Source organism: Pseudopipra pipra, chromosome 9 (assembly GCF_036250125.1).
Source record: "Pseudopipra pipra isolate bDixPip1 chromosome 9, bDixPip1.hap1, whole genome shotgun sequence".
Classification (NCBI taxonomy): Eukaryota; Metazoa; Chordata; class Aves; order Passeriformes; family Pipridae; genus Pseudopipra; species Pseudopipra pipra.
This window is the reverse complement of record NC_087557.1, coordinates 9,492,111-9,512,969: the sequence shown is the minus strand read 5'-3', so window position 1 is coordinate 9,512,969 and position 20,859 is coordinate 9,492,111. Positions and strand designations below refer to the sequence as shown.

General features: G+C 36.8%; 1 long non-coding RNA gene across 5 annotated transcripts in view; it reads left to right on the top strand.

Moving 5' to 3' along the window:
* Window positions 1-761: 761 nt before the first annotated feature.
* The window catches only part of LOC135418819 (uncharacterized), a 60,573-nt gene continuing 40,475 nt past the window's right edge, over window positions 762-20,859 (top strand). For 2 of the 5 annotated variants that reach the window (XR_010432682.1, XR_010432683.1), the window contains exon 1: window positions 762-1,193. This is a non-coding gene — a long non-coding RNA (uncharacterized LOC135418819). The remainder of the gene's footprint in view (window positions 1,194-20,859) is intronic. The other 3 variants (XR_010432681.1, XR_010432680.1, XR_010432684.1) reach the window with 2 other exon arrangements.

The window sequence follows — 20,859 nt, the reverse complement described above, 5'->3', positions numbered from 1 at the left end:
AGGATGGACACAAAACCTGTCGCTCCTCTATTTTCTGTAGTTCTAGGAAAACATGCATGTGGGATTTGGGAAAGGTCTTTTTAATAAGGGTTAATTGGAGAAGTATGTCACACATGACTGAGTACCGTTTCAAATTACTGCTCACGCTGGCATAACTAAATCAGACAAATGACAGAATACCAAAATAGGGGATAGTCAATCTTCTTCCCTTCTATTTAATCTTTATAGCTTCATTATTCTCAAATATCAGCAATTATAGATTTTACAGAATTGGTTACTTCTTCAAAAATATTGTTATGACCATATCATAATATTCCCCAGAGATCCAGAGTTCTGTAAAATCTTTCCTCTGTTGTTGAATTATTAGTCTAGGCTTTGGAACTGCTGGTCTCATTTATGTGCCTTATGTGATGCAAAATTCAAGAGAAATGATCCTGATACAGTCCTTTCTGAGCTTAAAACAAACAAACCAAAACCAAAACAACAACAACAAAAAAAACAAATTGGAAAAGAGAGAACAACCACACTTTAGCAAGCCAGATTAGTTATTCCTGTAAAAATCATTGTACAGTCTCTAACACTGTATTACTCTAAAAGTCAGGTCCCTATCCCTGAACCTGAAAAAGTCACTTCAGTTTCTCTCTGCTGCCCGAGTTAACTGCAAGCATTTCCTGACACTAGGAATGCAGGCAGAAAAAGGAAAAACGTCGACTTGAGAAAAGCACAGCTTCCAATCCCCACCCACCAGCTTCAGTCAAAGGGATGACTTCAGTGCCTTTCTTAACTAATCCTGTCACTGTAAAATCCTACAGTCATTCTTCCACACATAAAGGGAAAACGGACTCACTAGGAGGACCTAGACTCTTTCAGCTTGAACTGTTAACCAATGGTGGAAATGCAAGAATGCTGAAGTTGTGCCTTCAGAGCCAATAGAGTGGATTTGTGTGTCCCACATGACTGTGTTTCCTCTGTCTTTCACATGGGCAGTATTTAGTTCAATTCAGAACTGCAGATAGTATAGCGTGCAGAGCAGCAATGGGATGTCTGAGCACAAGTGGCTGACTTCCAGGCGACTTCAGGAAGCACATTTGTACATTTCTCCTGAATTTAACTGGGATTCTGCACCCTTGACACTCTCCGACCTTCCTTGTCTCTGCAGAAGGAGACAGCGACCTGCACAGCACAACAAAACTGTGAGTACGGGGACTATTTATTTTTATTTTCATGCAGGAAAGCAAATATCTTAAAAATGTCAAAATGTTACGTCCATTAAATCAATGATTACTTTTCTTATGCAATGAGCAAGTATCTAAAGTGATATTAAAATTCAGTAATATTTCTTGCATGCTTCAATAAGAGAAAGGAAAAAAAAAAGAAGAAAAAAGAAAAAGCGAGTTATCCTCCAGGGCAGTGCCTGCATGCACGCTGCATGACACACTGCTTCCTGACATAGCCAGCGTGCTGCTTTGTTCATAAAGAAAAACAAAGACAAAAAGCCCTACACACGTATGTTGTTCACTTTTATTTGTACTCTGTGTCTAATCAGGCCTGATCTGTCCCCAAGGGGAAAACATAAAGGCAAACTTTAACTCCGCCAGCAAGGGCAGCCCAGACTTTCCAGACATCTGACAGTTATTATAATTAGCTATGAAAGACAGCAAAGACACTTTGGGGCAAATAGCTCTTACATTTGGAACAATGAAGTCGAGCAAGGTTCCCATCCCACCCCTTCCACGGGGGGGAGGGGGAGAGGCAAGCCAACGGGGGGAGTGTTAGAAAGGGTTATGGCTGGACTGAAAAAACACTAGTATAATATCTGGACTCACTCAGCATGAGGAGAGGCTTTTTGATAAGCAACTTTACCTCTAGATTGCGGCTTGCATTCACTCAGATTCCTGGTGGGGTGGGAAAGGGTGTGGGGCTCTTCACGGTATAATGTCAGAAAGTCGGGGTGGAGGGGGCAGTGGAGATGAAGGGGGTAGAAAGAAGAGAATATCCATAGCAAGAGACACTGAAATTGCTTCCCAGAGCTTTACTGGCCAGATCTCCTTGAGCTCAAGTTGCTTTCTGGGCAAGATTTATGAGAGTTCTCAAACAGAAGCAACAGACAAAGCAGTGCTTTTTTTCTTCTTCCCCGGAAAAGAAATTGAACCCAAATGAATAACTGTATAATAAACAGCACTGATTTGTATTTTTGCTTTTTTTTCCTCCACATGCTCATTAGATCTTTAATAAGATCTTTCCCCCCTGCCTGCACGATCCTTCCCACCCCCCCTTCCCTACTAAAAGTTGGATTCTGAAAACTACGATCAGAAGGGAAAAAGCAAAGACAATAGAAATCTGACTCAGTCCTGGTTGGGCTGGATCTCAAATAATGCATGAAGTGAAAACAGTTTTTAAGTGAAAGATGAGCAGACTTCTTTAAAAAAAAATAAAAAATTAAGTGCAATAAAGAGAAATTGTTGAAAGACTCCAGACGCTACTAATTATGGCTTAAATAAATCTTCCTGGACAGATGTTTGCTTGCTCCTGCTGCAGGGACAGGAACGTTAAAAGAAGCATTTTTTAAAAAAAAAAAAAAAGGATTTGACGTGAATTTTCTTTACATATGATTTCTTTTTTTTTTTTTTTTTTTTAAATACACCATTTTATTCTTTGTCTGCCCTCCTGTTATCTCCCCCTCCCCCAACCGCCGCCCACTGTGAGCTGAGACACCTGAAGGCTAGACACAATGATCAACAGAGCACTGCGCTCGCCTGTCTGGATTCCAGCCAGATTTTTTTTTTTTTTCCCCTCCACAATCAAGGAGCCTGCACGCAATGCACGGCAAGCCCCTTGCTCTGCTATGTGCAGATCAGACAGAAGTCTGAACCGTGCTGCAGAAAGATTAAAGCCAAACACAAGCCTTTCCTCCTTATGTCGGCCAGGCTCGGTTTCAACTTTGTTATGATTCGCAAAAAATACAAAATAAGAAACTTTGTAAACATATATACACATTATTGTACAAAACATACGCACATGTACACACACTTTCCAACACAGTGTAAACAGGGGCATCCAATGTTTCCCATTTTACTGTGATTTCTACTCTAGCTTTACAGTCAATGCAGTATTTTACGTTAAGTTCATGCATCACTTACATAATTGCCGTGTAGCTCTCAAATACTAGGTAAAGATTTTGTGTATGCACATGATATATTACATAAAGGCAAATAGCTACTGTCCAGATACCCATGCCTGAATGCCCATCAAACTGAAATATTTGAAAACATTTGGGTTAAGATAGATTAGCGAGAGCTCCCAGACAGTTTTATGGTAGTTTTAAACAAGGCAGTAGCAAAATGCTTTGTAAGTAGGTTGTCTTCAAATGAAGAAGGGGAGCGTGGCAGGGGACTAGTTAGCTGGCCTTGCAACCCCTGGCCTTCCTGTTGCCACAGACCAGAGAAATGCCAACTGGCCCAGTGTCATCGTGCCAGAAAGTTGGTTTTGGGAATGCAGTACTCCCCAAAATAGTTGCTCTACGTTTGGTGTGGCTATGGGTGGGGTTAGCAGAGACATACAGAGGAAAAGGAGATTCAAAGCATTTATTCTATTTAATTTTTAAATATATGCCATGTGGGCCTATATTCTAAGTTCTTTGGAATTTCATTGTCTTCTGGTACAAATTACGGTGTGACACACATGATGACCAGTATTTATTTTTTAATATGAACTTTGTGTGAAAAAGACTTAGAAGAAAACATATTTTTAAACACACAACCTACGTACACTGCTTTTAATTTACTCCCTGAAAAGGCTTAAACTATATTTTAGTCACTCTAACAAGTATCTTAATGAAAAGATGGGAATTTTTCTTGGCTTTTTTCTTTAATATTGCTTATAAACACTACGAGGAAAGGAACCCAGCATAAGTATCCCATTTAGTCTTAAAAAAACTTCCTTTCCAAATAGCAGCAGAGACATGCAAACAAAAGGTTGCACGTAGTTGCAGCAATATCCACAGCAAGATTCCAGACTAGAAATTTAAGAAAAATTAAGTGAATCAAGAGCTGCGGTCAAATTTATATTCCTGTATTTTATTTTTTTTAAAAGCAAGGGATATGATGCTTTTCTAAAGGAACACTTTATATAACCTTATATGAAATATACAAGCAAACTCAACAATGGTCATACACAAGAAGTGTGCACTTGTAAGCTACATGTATATATGCATGTTCAGTATATTAAAGTGATAATTTTCTTTCTACTTTACCTGGCATATTATGCTTTAAAAAAAATAAAACGCGCCACTTGTTCCAAAAATGTATTTTGAAATAATGCCTGCAGCTACATTATGAAGTGCTGACTTTCATTTTCTTAGGGTAATGACAATAAGCAATCATATTTTTATCCTTTCCTAAAGGCTGAAATCCTATGCAAATCAATTCCTCTAAACTTCAGAAGGGATTTATACACTACATGGTATTAGAAGGACATTTCAACTGGCAATTTATGTAATGTTTGTCAATGCAAAAGTAGTGACTAATCACATAAGAATTAAGCATTAAACCTGAGAATATGAATACAGGGTCCTTGCCTCCATGTTTAGTTCAACACTGTCCCCTTCTCCCAGTAAGGTCTCTTGGGTTTTGTGAGTGCTGGGTGTTCAACAGCTCTGACTAAAGTAGGTGGAAGATACAAGTGACCAGTGTTTCTATAAGTATGGCATTATCCTCCTGCTGTTGTTGTCCAGCCACCTGAGATTTGGAGCTGTGTGTTCTACCTTTTTAAGCAATGAGTTTATTTACCTAATGTGAAAAATTCTGACCTCTGTTTTTTTGCTGACTTCTTTAAAATTTTTAAAAGCTGATGTTGAAACAATGCAATCATGGAAGCTCATGCATATTTATGACTCCATTCCTCAAAAATTTGGTATCTATTACAGCTTAGCCTGTGGCCTACAATTGGTTGTGCAAACTCCATGGTGCTACTCGCACAAATTTCAACTTCTAATTTCCTTTTTTAAACTTTCCTTTCCCCTTTTGCCCTCATACTTCCTGTTGCATCCTCCTGTTTGAGCCTTTCCTAGTTCAAGTAGAAGTGTAAGTTTTAGTCATAGGAATAAAGTGCTCAGGATTACCCCCAAAACTTTCAAAATTTTGGTAGTTTCACTTATACCTTTGCAGAGCTGAAGTAACTTGAGAACCTACCAGAAACATAGACAGTCTCAATAAGGTAATGGGGTCAAATGAGCTCATGCATTACAGATAGGAAGAGAACCGCACATTGCATTTTTATAGATAAAAATACAGAGTGTTTTAATGTAAACAGATTTCTGCTTGATATTTTAGCAAACTGTTACAAAGCTCAAACTACAGCAGAGCCAAAATGACTTTCAGCATGGTACAGTTAGACCAGATGGCCACGTGTTCTTTTCTTATTTAGATGAGACTTTTCCTTTCAATAACATCTTTCTTCCTGACCTGCTTAAAAATTCCAGCGAATGAAATCAGCACAGGATTTTCAATTCTAATTGACCATGTGCAGAGGAAAGGCCAGTAGAGAAATCAGTAGGACCATTGTAAGGCACACTGCATCAATCTCTCCTTTGTCCTGAATCTTTTCTAGTATGAGATGAAATAATTAAGAATATTTAATTTATATTATTTGTACAGTGCCAAATCTAGTAGCATTCTGGCAAAAATCACGGCAAGTTCCTCTTTTAGAAATGTGTGTAACAAGGAATATGTACGTCTATCAGACACCAGCCAAACAGGTACTTGACATCATTTAATGGCCAAATAGTAAAAGACCCAAAAAACCCCATAAAAGCAGAAACAAAACTGCCAAAACAAACTCAGGCAAAGAGTGACCAAAAAGATTGAAAGGTGTGGGTGAACTAAAGCATGAAATGCTTTGCCTTTTCTAATGAAGGCAGAAAATTTGAAGGATATGGTACTTAATCAAATTTTTATAAGGCACATTTTGGAAGTGTCAGAAAAATGTATTTTTCCACTGTCCAAAATGTTCACCCTTAAAACATCTGTAACCTTCAATTGCTATTAATTTGCCTATGTAGATTTTACATACACACATCCCACCCACACTACGTGGGTTGGTGATCAGCCTCACTTGTGACTGTGTGATCTACATGCCAAGTACAGATTGTAAATACTGTATGTATCACACACAAACATTATCCACAAAATTATATGCACAGATGACACCATTACAGTCTTACCTGCTATTTTGTTTGGCATTAGTGGGATATGTGTGAAGTAATACAACGATATTGGAAATTTAGCAAGTAGAGTTTGTAAAAGACCCATAGAGTTTCACCCACAGATTTACACAGCCCATGGATAAGGTAAGTGGTTAAAATGAATCCTTCAGAAGAAAAGTGAGGTGGGGGAAAAAGACCAATTGGAAGCAATACAGAGCAAGTTTGGTTGGTTGAAAAAAAATCAGCAACAGACTTATTACTGCTGTACTGTTTTGCACATATTAACTCTCCTGTTCAGAGCTTAGTTTGACATTATGCTTGAGTGGTTGTTGGTCTCATCACTATAAGTTTGAATCAAGAAACCACTAAACACCTGTAGAATATAATTTCTGGAAAGTAATAATGAAAATGGCTTCAATAAGACACTCTTCTTTCCTTCAGTTAAACCAGGTTTTCATTAAAATTCCAGTAATTTTTTAAGTTTAAGGTGGAAAACAATCCAGAAGAAAATGCAGTGGGCAGTATGGCCTTTGCTATATGTCAGGCATGCAGTCCAAATAACATTTGCGTGAAGAAACATGCCTGAGAACATAAAACAAAGCACAGACCTTGCGTCTGGCCAGGCAGACATGGTAAAAGGTCTGATTTCAGCTCTCCAGCATGATGTTTCATAGCCTTGGGCAAATCATTTAACTCCCTGGCTTCTCATCTACGTCATATTAGCAGAATTGAAGTTTTGAATATGTGATTATTATTATGAAGTCAGCATTGAGACACCACAGCAAAGGGTACTGTAGACACCTCAGATGCTTGAAAAGAATAAAAAATACTAGACAAAATGGTCTTTTGTTGCTGCTATTAAGTCAGGTCATCTTTGGTGTGGTGTTTCTACAACTAGACAAGACACAAAGCCCATTTCTCAAGAGATTAATATTATTCAGTTCTAGTCTAATTTTCTTAAGTTCTCCATGTACTTGAATATTCACTTTTTTTTTTTTGTAACCTGCAACACAACATCAGAATATAGGATGAATGGAAGGTACTACTCCATCTGTAATGATGCTCTAGATTCAACATTCATGCAAGGCCTAGCACTAAAATGCTGACTCCTGTAACAGGTTATTAATAGACTGTCCCATGGTACCAGTGAGACTCACTGCAGGTTAAAATGCTGCACTGCGTCACCAGGAGTACCAAACCTGAGCCCTAGACACTCACTGCCTCTAGTGTTTGTGCACCAAGGATCTGACCTTGTAATGGCATTGAGCGTATTCTTACTTCTAAAGCCTAAAGGTGACCCAAAAAATCACTTCCATGCTCAAAGGCCAGCATATACTTAAAGCATCATGCTGAAATAGGTCTGTAATTTCAACAGAGCACGTTGCAATGAGAAGCAAATACCTTTGATGGTTCTGCCCCCATTAAATCCCAGTTTCATCTTTCTGCTTCTATTGATGATTCTCTGATTTCCACCATTGAACAGACCAAAAGACAGCACACACGTAATGTAATATTTGTCTATGCTTTATATTTAGTAAGTGGTTTCTAAGATTTTTGAGGTCTATAATTTTAGCTTTGCTGAGGAGAAAGTATAAGCTGGGTTACCATCATATTCAAGCTAGAAACCCTTGGGTAGCAACACTAAAAATCACTGTGCAAGAACAGAAATCAGTGAGCCTGCAGTGACCATGAGATTTGACAGGAGATGCTTTCAGGCCACCATTTTGTGACTAACGGAAATGACCATGTCGCACACATGTAACTGGAAGTTTTGTTTTCCCTCCCTGAGTAAATACACGAGATCTCTGTCCAAAAGAAAAAAAAAAATCATTTTCTGATGAACGTTTCTATGAATCAATATTCGTGCGCAGTATGAAAGAACTACTCAGATTTCTTTCAGGTCTCTGGTGTCAGTGCTGCTCACAAGATGTAAAAAATTAATGAAAAAGGGAATGTGACAGACCTGCTGAACATCTCAGCAGATTTGCAGAAGGGGTGGGGCAGTGAAAAGTGGGCAAGGGGAAAATATCCTGCGTGGAAGTACAGCCTCGTGCAGTGCTCAGAACAAGGAGAGGAAGTGAGCAAAATGTGCACAATTATATGCAACTGATAGGCTGTATTTCACCAGCCAATTTTTACTGTCAAGGCTCCAGACTATATTAGGAGTCTATCCAGTCTCTTAAACCATGGGATGTGGATAATGGGATCCGATAAAATGATTAAAATCAGTTTGGTCTCATGATTTCAGCTACTAAGTGTAATAGACGCAAAACTGAAAGACTTAATTGTATGATAAAAGTACAAACACCTCTTTGTTTTACCTCTGCATTTTTCCAGTTTAGAGAAATTGATGATATTTTTCTGTTTGTTTGACTGAAAAAAACCAACAATGGCAAACATTTCTTGCAGCATCCCAGCCGAAACTGGTTTCATCTATCTAAACAAATAGGCTCAGAAGTAATTGTAGAAACAAATTTTATGCTACATCCCATGAGATATTTTACATAGAGTTTCTAGTTAAGAAACTTCAGAAACAAATATTGCTTTTAAGTAGTTTACAGAGTTTGATAACTGCCTTTTTATAGAAATAAAAATCTAATAATTTTCCAGGATGTCTTATCCATACACTGAGTTTGTGCTACAGTTTTCAAGCAATATTATTTTTAGTTTATTTGAAACAACTTTTCTTAGAGAATAATTTTCAAAAAAGAGGATTTAGAAAGATAAGTCTAGTAAATGACAGCAGTGAAGAAAAGCAGCTCTCAGGGTTGATTAAAATACTTGGAAAGGGTTAAAAATTCAGATCTTTATGTAAGAATTAAAAATGAAAGGAGAGTTAAAAAGGGGGAGAAGCGGGGGAAGAGCTAAGCTGCTGGTGACTTGAGTGTATTTATGGATTACTATGTCCTGAAAAGAAGAAAACCAGAGTTGTAAGATGACACTGCAGGGGTTGTCTGGACTTTTCACCAAGTGTAAAGTCTGTTTAGTCAGTGTCTTAATGCCTGATGCTGACCTTTGCCCTCTTCACTCCTCCCTGCTCCAGGTGCAACATTTTTGCAAGTGCTTTAACTTTACTGGAAAGTTTGTGCAGGTTTCACACGCTGCAAAGTGCAGAGTGCTCTACACAACATCCATTACGCCCACCCAATATCAAGGGTTAGCACTTTTTTTTTTTTTATCCTAAGCACACACAATTATTTGTTTTACACATTTTTCCCTTATTAGTATTACTGCATTAAATTAATAAAAACAAAAGCTTCTTTCTAAGGGTGCTTAATTTGCATAATTCTATACAACAAGATACAAGATTAAGTATAAACTCATGTCAAATACTCCCCAGCACTGTGAATTATAGCGGGAGTATGCAATGTATGGCGGCAACGCTATTGATCTCCCTTAAATTAATTCCCTTTGCTATGGAAATGGAAGACAAAACCAGAACCCGTTGCTACAAAACAGCCAAGCCACTACACCTCATTTTCCTCAGGAAAAAAAAATAAATTGATTTCTTGTAGAGTTATTAATTATAACAGGACTGACTTAAATTTTAAAGGAAAACAGCAGTTTTACAGACTAATAATAAACAGCTAAACTATATAAGGTCTGTACAATTTTGATTTACAAAAATAAGCAGTGTAGTAAAACGTATATTAAATACGAAATGCAATAAATTCTACAGTTGTCAGCGATGCAGATAATATGAAAGACAGCACACACATAACAATGTTTATTCATCTATGCTTTATATTTAGTAGGTAGCTTCTAAGATTTTTGAGGTCTATGGTTTAACTTTGCTGAGGAGAAAGTTTAAGCTGGATTACCATCATATTCAAGACCATTTGCAATTTTGTGTTATTTCTGAAAAGCCTACCATGGGCATTTCCTGCCACTGTGGGCAAGGAACCCATTTTCCCCATTCATACTAGGCTGCCAGACTGATGGCTTCTTTGGATTTGACCTGGCATTGAAGATCATTTTCACTATTAGTACATAATACCATGTACTAAAATTCACCCTACAACATCAGTATAAAACTTACTGGAAATCCAAGACTGTCCAGTATGTTTCCTGCACTTTGTGATCTATACTAGCTAACTGTGCCTAAAAAATATTTAAAATTATGATTTAGACATTTAAAACCTTTAGATAACTAACTTGGCTTCCCCACATTCCTTCCTCACTGAGCTATGCTGAGAAATGTTCATTAAGTTACAGAAAGGAGGGAAAGGATTGGTTAAAATAGGTGAATAGGAGAAAGTAGTTTTTATGGAAAACCCTACTAGTCAGAACTGTCTAGACAAAATAACCCAGGATAACACAGCCTCTATGTACAGCATTACTTCAAGGTGAGACTTGCACAAAAAGAGTTCTGATGAGGGTTTACATATAGGGAATGTCTATGGCACATGTGTTTGCATCTGGACTGAAGCATTCCTTTTACTGGATTGTCTTTTGGATGTGTTAAGTTGCTTTCAGGATACTGTGTCTTTCTAAATGAATATTTTGTTGTTTTTCCTATGACGATGTAATATAAAAATTAATTTAGGCTATCTTCATTATCTAGATAGTTTTAAGGGGTTTGATTTTGGGGGGACATTTTTCTATAAAACAAAATATAGGTGTTACTATAGTTGCTTATTCCAGGAGTAGGCACAGGTCAAGAAGTCAAAAATATTCTGGAAAGTGTGTCCTGAAACAATTTTCTTATGTTCTTTAATTTCATTTGTAACACATAGACTACAAGAGAATCAGGAAAAAAAAGTTGTTTATTGCGTGACAGACTATTTCTAGAGCTGGGCCGCTTTATCTCAGCACAAAGAGTGCTCCTGTTCACAGCACAGCTGCTAACAACTCATCAACACTCCTTGTTTAAGAGTAGGGTACCATTAGAAGTCAAAACTTTAAAGAAACCTGAAAGGTTATTATTGCAGTAAGCTATGCAACTGGATTTGATTTCCAGCCAGACTGTATCCCTTTGCTCCTGACACTGTTTACAAGACATATTTAGTGCAGGTGGTACTCTCCTTAATTTCACTGAAGGTCAAGTGTACTTGTCATAATTGTATTTTTTGCACAGCTGAGAATTCAACTACTTCTGCAGCCTGAAAACAGACATTGTTTCTGTGAAGGAAACACACAGCACTGAAGAGTTGGACTTGAGATAAACAGAATGAAGTAAATTTTCACACTGTTTTCTCCTGCTATCTCATCAAGATCATCACTTTTGAGGCTGCTGTGTATCAGTGCGTGCAGCCATTTGCATCCTTCACTTCCAGAACTTCAGAATCCTTTGTCTGGAAATGTGGTTACTTGCTTTAGGTGACTGCTATAGATTTTTTTTCAGAACTACAACCTAAGGTTAAGTTCTTGCTATGTTTTTAAATGACTGATTTTACAGTGATTTGCAAGTATAAAAGGGAATAAATCTAAAAGTAGTCAAGTTTCTAAATTAAGTATAGAAAAACTAGATTACCTCAAATATAAATTCATTTCATGTTCTGCTATTTTGGAACATCAAAATCTTGCCTTTCAGAGAAGACTCATATGAAGCTTATTCTCTGTAAATTCCAAACTGATTTGTTGCAATCGTCACGAAGTGTACTAAATCTGCAGAAAAAATAGCGTGGTAGAAATAGGACACTACGCTTGTGCCTTGATTCATTTACTCTTATGAATTATCAGCCTCTTCTACGTGCAATATGTGCATCTAAAATACAGAGAGTGGTCCACAGAACCTTTTTCTGTGAGTACATATTTCCCTCATTCTCTAACTTACATCATTCCTAGTGCTTTCGCTACACATTTTACCTGAAGAAAGGAAATTAAAGCAAAACATCTTTGAACTGTGCTTCATTATAGAATTCTTTTTTATGTCAGTTGAAAAAGCCATAACAACAAAAAAACCCCGAACAACCAGGTGTCTCCTTCTCTAAGTCTTATGTAATAGTTCAGTCTTGCATAACACTTAAAAAACCATCTTTCTTCAAGCAAATGACTTCCTAATATATTAGAGACAGGGAGAAGGGATCCTTTGCATAGTCAGGTTTGCTTCAGAGCATCAGCTTATAAAATTCTAAAACTAGAGACAGATTCCTCTCATGAAATCCATTTGCTGATTAACAGCTTCTTATCCATTTCTTCTACCCCCATCCAATCTGCTTCTTTAAACCACTCCACCCTGAATCACTGCGTTCCTCTGCAAACAGCAAAATGTAAAGATGGAAACGTTGGAACTGGTACCATAAATACCAAAAGTTACTCCAATTTTACTTAAAAGTGTAAACACAAGTAAAATAGTGCCTTTTTATGGAGCACTTTGAAAATACATAAATACTTTTATTAAACGGACACAGGAAAGATTAGGACTTCAAATCTGTATTTTCATTATTAGTGGAAACCTCAAAAAATAACCAGGTTGTAATCTCATTAGTTTCTGTCGTCATTTCCTCAAAATACAAAATAGTAAAACAAGCAGAGTCTCACAAAATTTCAGTAAACCAAAATATGGAACATTGCAATTTCAATCCGTGGAATTTATCTGACATTTTGTGTCTAAATCCAAGCTTCCTCTTTCCTCACCTCACTGAGACCTTCACTTTTTTAGTTGTATTTGTTTGTAATTATCAAGTTTTACTGTTTTATGTTATGACCAAATCCACACCTCAATTCCACAAAACACATTCGTTTTGTGTTTTTGTTTTTTGGTTTGGTTTTTGTGTTTTGTTGTTTGTTTGGTTTTTGTATTGTTTTGGTTTTTTTAAAGAGGAGAAAATATCCCTCTAACCACTATCCTATGTCAGTTTTACATTCAGGGAATAAATTTTACATAATTTTGTTTAGAGAATCATTCATCAGGTTATCCTTTCAGTACCAGTATTCTAGTTGAACTTTTCAGACTCAATCTTAAATTTGGGATAACTTAAGATTTTTTCCACGCAAAAAAAAATTAAAATCTATCATCACTCTAATGAAGGAAGCGAAACCTGAGTTACTTAAAAAGCTGATGAAGTTCCTGTCCTTTTCAAAGAGGAATCAAGAGGTTTTTGGCTGAAATACCGATTTAAATTTGTACCCAAAAAATACTGAACCAAAAGAAATAGTTCAAAGGGAAGAGGGACTAACACTGAATGTGTGTGAAGTGCATGAATCTATTTTTTAAATGCATAACTGAGTTGGTTCTCCAAGGAGATGGCAACACATCTGTACCTATGTGGGCATTTTTGTAGCAACTAGCACAGGGAATCCTATTTAGCGTCATCCCAGCAGGCTCCAATGGGTTAGGTCTCCATCGTGTATTTCCAACACGCTCCTGGTAAAAAGAACCTGATGCCTTGTACACACAGGTTGTGAGAACATCAAGGCCATTGAAAGGACCAGTGGGACTTGGCCGAATTCCAACCTTTTTGTTGTACTAACAACTAGATCTCTACTCTGTCCCCCTCCAACACCTCTCTGCTGGGTAACTCACCATGCAGTGCTTATATTCTGTCCTTTCCTTTCCTTCTTTGGAACTTACACAGAACAGACAGCAACGATTTCCTGCTGGATACCCTCAGGATTCACTGTGTGTTTCGGACATTGCAAAGGGAGAGCAGACAGTCAAGAAAATTTGAGACTTTTATGGTAGAGGAGCTTGTGGCCTTTGGCTACAATACCTTAATGAGCTTCCTGCTCCTTTTTTCCTTAGCTCTCTACAACAGGAGATGAAAAGCATAACGAAGACTAGAATTGTGCATCCCTCCTTGCCAAAGATTTGTCGCCCAGTAGCTTTAAATTTAGAATCTTGACTTGGCTGTCATTTCTTTTACTGCACAAATGTAAAAAAGTGAGGTTAACACAGCATGAAAGACAAATGTGGGGGAGACTACTCCTCAATTGTTCTGTTTGAAAACTCATACTTTATTTCATGACAAGTGAGAATCACTGAAAAAGGCATTCTGCATTGAAATATATTGGGCATACTTCATTATATGAGAACGTTTCTAAATGAAGACCTTCTGTATTGTTTTCCATTTCCTTAAAGAAGGCCTCAGACTGTACCACCTGTCTAAACATATTTACAGTCTTTCCACGCTGCTGCAAGCCCACTGTAGTGGAATTTTTGTAAGGGTCAAAGGTAGCATAACTGAGGAGGTTTTGTTTTGGTTAGTTTTTTAAGACACAAAACGATATCCATGCATTTTCTGCAAATGTAGCCACACATAAAGCTGGCTCATAATAGCAACATTTGTTAATCTAATTTAGAGATACAAACTTTCTGAGTGACTGCTAACCATTTTTTAAACTTTTTTTTAGTTTAGTGCTACATTCTGCAGTTTGCTTTTGACTTACATACTTTGTTCTCTGCTGCCCTCTTTTCCCATTTTTTTGTTTGTAAGATGCTAGTTGAGCCACTAAAGCAAACCCTGTCTATCTCCCAGCATACTTGCCAAGTCAATTTTACTTTTACTTCCTCATTCAAGGGGGAGTGGGGGGTGGGGGGGAAAAAAACATTTTGGATTGTATGATACATCCACATCTGAAGCCAGGAGCAGAGATGAAATCAGATGAAGCTTACCTAAAAATAGATAAGCAATTACTGAATAACCAATATAACATATTTATCACTTGAATCAATTTCTCAAAATTTGACAGTTGTTATCTTTTCTGAAATTTCTATTTGGAGGATTCCTCCCCCATCCTCCAGGAAAGACATCTGGCTAGCACTGAATGGAGTTTAGTGTTTGAACATCCCATCTGGTTTCATCATGTTAACACATGATTCCAAGTCATTCAAGAAGTATGAACAATGGATATTGTATTCCATATAGTGCCATGTGGATTTAATCTTTAAAAGATGGTGGCACTGCAGAACTCAATCTTTTAGTTAAAAGTCAAAACATTTGATGTACTGAAAACTCATTTCCCACAGCCTCAGAAGCCTCACATTTTACCCTACTCTAAGAACAAGGAGACAATGTCTCCCTCATATAGTGCCATTGCTGTTGTTACCTATCATAACACCTATCCTTGATAAATCACGAACACATTTCCTAAACATGACAGTTAAAAGCAGCATTAAGATGGCTTTTTCATGAGAATACTCATTATTTTCATACTCAAAAATTACTTCCAGATTGATTAAAAACAAAAGCAGAAGTTTTCTATGAGGCAGATGGAAATTGGGCAAATTTGCTTTCCAGAGCTGGTTACTCTATCTTTCACTGACATGAACAAAATCTAAACAGTCTCTCCAAAGCAAACAGTAAGTGCTTTTTTTTCAACAGACCAGCACAGTGACGCTGAAATAACATCTCATTTCTCTCTATACTCCCAAATAAAAATCCAAATTTCAGTTAATAACATTTCTTACTCAAACACTTCTTTCATATTTATCTCTTCATAAGGATGATTGACCCATGGCCCTGTAATACTGATCTTAACAAGTATTTTCTGTACTTCTTAAATGATCCCTGGTAGGAGCAAGTATTCAATAAGTGGCTTGTTATGAGAAGTTAATAAAAACTGATTTCAGACTTAAAGAGAATTATAGAAACTTCAAGTATAAGCAGGTATTTAAGTATTTGCTACCTGTCCCTTAAGCTACCTAACACAATTATATCACTCCACTAGAGCACTTAGGAAAGTTAATGGATTTTACCTGCTTGGGTGAGAAGATGGAGAAGTAAATACAGATATTTTGGAGGGAAACATCTTCTTAGTTGGGGGCAAACATGCTTTAGACCCCTGGAAATGGACCAGGAAAAATGACTAGTTTATCCTCAAAACTGTGAAGCCAGAGTCAGAGCCGTGTAACAAGACATAGATTTGACTGATGAGAAAAGACAAAGAATTCAGTGAAGACTGATAAAGGCAATTCAATTGCACCATCCAACTTTTTCTAAACTCTGTTGAAATGTATCCTTTCTTTAGTATCACCATAATTATCAGCCAACTCAAAGGCTGAAGTAAATTAGATGTGTGGATCACATGACATCAGGATTTTCACAAAAATATCTAAATCAAAAGTATTTAAGAGGCTACTGATGTGGCTAAAAGATCACTTTGTGTTTTCTGGAAGGTTTCTTTACCTGCTGTGTTTCAGTTGGCCAAACCTATTTAGAGGATCAGGACTATGGTATTTAATAAACAGAAAGGGCAAGGGAATTAAAAATGTGCTCAAATTTATGCAAGTGAATGAATTCCTTGTGTGATGAAGTGGATAAGTTCACAGCAAAGCTGGGTTGAAGGCTTGCTGTATCAGCTGGATTTTTTTTTTTTTAAATCTATGGAGATCATACAGATTGTTAAGACAGTGGATTAGCATTCAACAGTGTCACCTCTAGCTGATTACATCAGCAAAACTACTGAACTCCCTATTTCATGTGATAAAAACTATAAAATGTAAGATTGGAAGACAGATGATCAGAGTTGGCTGTTTTTAACAGTGTCTGTTTTTTCACTGTTCCTATTGCTTCTAATAGCTGAATCTTTAATATATAAGTGACTATATTCATGGATAACCACCTTAGTTTTACAGAACTAAGGGAATTGTTCATTTCCTTTGGCAATACTCCTATCAACTCTTTTCAAGTAATTCTGGTTGAGTGCTCATTCAGCGCAGATTTATGCAAGCTATAGCAGACAGCATGGGTCAGAAAGTCTTCAGAGTCTGTTTGTCTAATTCAAGTACTCTGCCTAGAAAGGCATTGCTTTTGAGTACTCAAAACCTATTCATTCAGTTCCTTATGTTGGCAGGCACAAAATACACAATACTTTTCAGTTTGTAATCATCTGCAACACCTAAATTACTACAAGCACTTGTCATACACTAAACAGAAGAAGGGACACTGAAAAAAGGAACTTCAGGAAACTGAAGTCCTAAGCTGAGTCTCCCTGAAAGCATTATTAAAATACATTAGATTTCTATGACCTTAAGTCATTAAAACCATGCAAGATTCATGCTTAAAAAAACCTAAAATCCTGTCTTCTAGAATTTAGGTAGTTAGATTAATCTTGTTTGGCTTTTTATAGTGACAATATTTGAATTCTCAGACAAGATCCAGAATTACAGTTGGTTACACTCAAAATCAGTTTCACCTAAGATGCAGCAAAAGAAACTTAAGAGACACAGCAAGACTTTCCAAGGGAGATAGAATTCATTCCAATGTTTTACTGCAAGTTTGACCGTGCTGGCCTAGCTAGACAACAAGAACTTGGTGCCAAATGATCCTCAATAAGATTAGCAATATATCCATTTAAAAGGGCAGTAGCACAGTGCCTGATATAGCTCTTGTTACTATATCAGTTCTCTAATGGGTGGGGTATTAATGATAATTTTTTTAGTTCTTGTATGGGGTAAGGAGCATTTTCTAGAAGATTGTATTCAGTCATCTTGCTCCTACCTATGATGTTTAACTTCACTAAAAGAAAGTAGCATGCCACCACAATTCTATCTTTAATTAGGGGAGGAGTATCTCAGCAGTTTGATATGTTTCAGTATTAAGAGAAAACATAAGTGGTTTTATTAAATCTATCTACTCTTGCTGGATATCTGCATAGATTCTACAATAAATGAAACTAACAGGTGGTCCTAATGTGAAGTCTAGAAATGGCAGTTGAGTTTTAACTTGGACTTTGGTTATTTGTAACTCATGTTTAGCCCTGTGGAGAATCTAAGTGCATTATGATCCAAATATCTAAATTCAGACTTAAATCTCCTCTCCTTTAACTACTGTATCTCAGATATTTGTGCAGTGCAGACATCTGATATCTCAGTCTCTCCCTCTTGCTAATACAATCTTGTTGTCCACATATAAATGGCAAGCTGCCAATTAGGGAAGCACACATGCTGCAATGCAAAGGAAAATAAGTAGATATGTCTGTATGTATTAACTACAAGTCAGAGTATTGTCTAGTGCAGCTGGAGTGAAAAACACTCCAAAAAAGCTAATTACAACACCAGTCTTTATTATTACGAGCAAAAGCTTTTGTAAGCTAGGGTTACAGTCCTCACTGCAGCACATTTCTCATTTTAAGTCTTTGTTGTTCTTTTTCCACTGATTTAAACTCTTGAAAATAAAATTGTGTCAAAGCTATTAAAACAACAACAAAAAAACCAAGGCAATTTATCAAACTATAGTACAAAGAATAAAATTGTCTTCATTCATTCCATCACCTCTATGGCCTTTTAGTTGCTTTTATCCATATGTAGAACACAATTTCAACATAGACACCAGAATGACATTAAAATATCTGTTAAAAAATCCCATTGGTATAGATTGAAATGTTTTTATAAGTTTCCTTTTCCCCCTTCCACCAAGCTACTAGTGAAGCCAGCAGAACACCCAGGCTCATATGGGCTTCTGTTCCACGTTCAGAATGATGTAATATGAGAAACTCCTCCCTGTTTATTCCCTGACTCCCAGGCTGTCAGAAGGCATATTATTTCCTTAATTCACCTTACTATAAAAGAAAGCAAACAGACTCTTTTGGCCACTGCTATGCAGTAACAAAGAAATCTAGGTAATCCTGTATGGTATATTGTACACACAGTTGTATATCATGCTCAAAAGCTAGCAGCAGTAATTTAGACCAGGATACTGATGAAAACATATGAAGATAACAAAACTAAAACCCTTGTATGTTCTTTATCTATATTTACTGTACAGGCACTGTAAATATCTTGATTATCTATAAGGTCGCTATATTTGTTGAGCCTGCTAAAACAAACAAAAAATAACCATAATTATATTTTATTTATCCTCATCTCTATTAAGAATAAGAGACTTAGCATAACTAAATTTTGTGGGCTCCATCATATGACTGTGCTGCATTTTCTCCTCATGAAATGGTTGACATCTTCTTGTGCGACACTACTCAGCATAAGCTGCTTTTCTGTAATTCACAGACCACTTCTGTACAGGACCGTTGCCATTTTTCATTTCCAAAAGCAACTATATGAAGTGATAGAACTCTCAGAAATGGAAAAAACTCGTCCTACTTTTAACTTAACAGAAAATGGCATTTCATCTTATAGCCCTGCCAGTGCACTTGTTCGTAATGTGATGTGATGTGTCATGTAGGTTGAAGCAAATTTCTTTGCCTCAAGGATCAAGTGCCACTTCTCACCAAAAACGTAAGAAGATTTCACTTCATGTTTGACTCCTAATTCACAAGTACTGCAGTCTTTGAATATCGGCTTTTCTGTCAAGCTGGAAGACGGTGATTCATAAAGTTAAACTTTGTGTGGAGTTGTACCATTTTTAAAGAAAACTCCTTCAGAAAACAGTTCTAGGGCTTAAAAGGGAATTTATAGTCAAAAACAGCCACACTGACTCCAAATTGCTGTTTTTCATTTAGCAGTAAATCGACTATTTTAAACAGATCTCTTCATTCTTCCTAAATTTCACTGAAATTTAGAGTAGAACAGAACTAGTTTTGAACTCAAAGTTTTGTGGGCTGGAAAAAGTGAGTTTTCTGCTTACCTGTGGTCACAAAATATTTATCAGTATGCTGGTTAAAAAAATAGCAATGAATGGTATACAGTCATTCATTTCTTTATGTGAAGGACTTCATATAAATTAGTAATCCAGCATTCAGTGGTCACATGTCTTCCACATACTGAGTAATGCTACTTTATCTCACCCTCATACAATCATAACAAAGTGGCCTCCCACTAAGTTATTTAGTGTTTAATGTAATGGGCCAGAAGTACCTTAAAGTTGCTTGGCATAATTAAGAGCCCAAGATAGAACTAAATGCAGAAATTGTGGGAAGCTTCTGCAAGCAACCTTATGTGTAACAGTATCTACCTAAATAATTTCTAGTAAAAAAAGCTTTCAGTCCATTTTGGACAAGTACAACTACCTATGCCTACTTTTCTAATAAAATACCCAGTAAAACCATTTAATAAAACATAAAAATGCCTTAAAACCAGTCCTCCAGATAAAGTAGAACTATCACAATCCCAGGTCCAAATGTACTTTTTAGCTGCTTTAAAAGAAAATTATGGATGCTACAAGTTATGCAAATTTATTCATAAATAATTTAGGGAGAAGGAGGGGAAGGATAGTTTATGGACTTTGATTAGTGTAGTCCTGTATTTAAAGTAATTTTTCTGCTGCCAGAAGATTATGCCATCACAAAACAGGTGATACCTGTAACAAACCAGAGAATAAAAAGATGATCTCAACCTCTGCTTATGACCAGAGCTAAGCCAATGCATAGCTGACAAAGGGCATCTGGTACCCTTTTGCCAGGTCTTTGAACCCTTCATCGTAATATTATAGATGAGAATGCTAAAGAGATGCCAACTCTTCTTGAAAAACATCTTCAACCTCTACCAAAATTATTGCAGGCTGCCATTTTCCAAGCTATGGAAGTGTGCTATTTGGATGTCAGACATTATAGAGGACTTCTCACGGAGAAAACTTCCACATTTCACAGGAATTCAGCAGAATAGGCTATTACCACAGCCTTCATTTTCCGTTTTAAATCTATTAAGAGGGCAAGATATACACTTCAAAACAAACAAACAAGGGGGGGGAATGTTTTAAAGGATCTGTAAAGGTTGATCTGTTTGAGGTGTGGAATGAATGAAAAATACAGGTACAAAACCTGTGCATCCTTTGAGCTACCTTCATATTTAGGACAAATGCCTGAGGAGAAATTCCGCG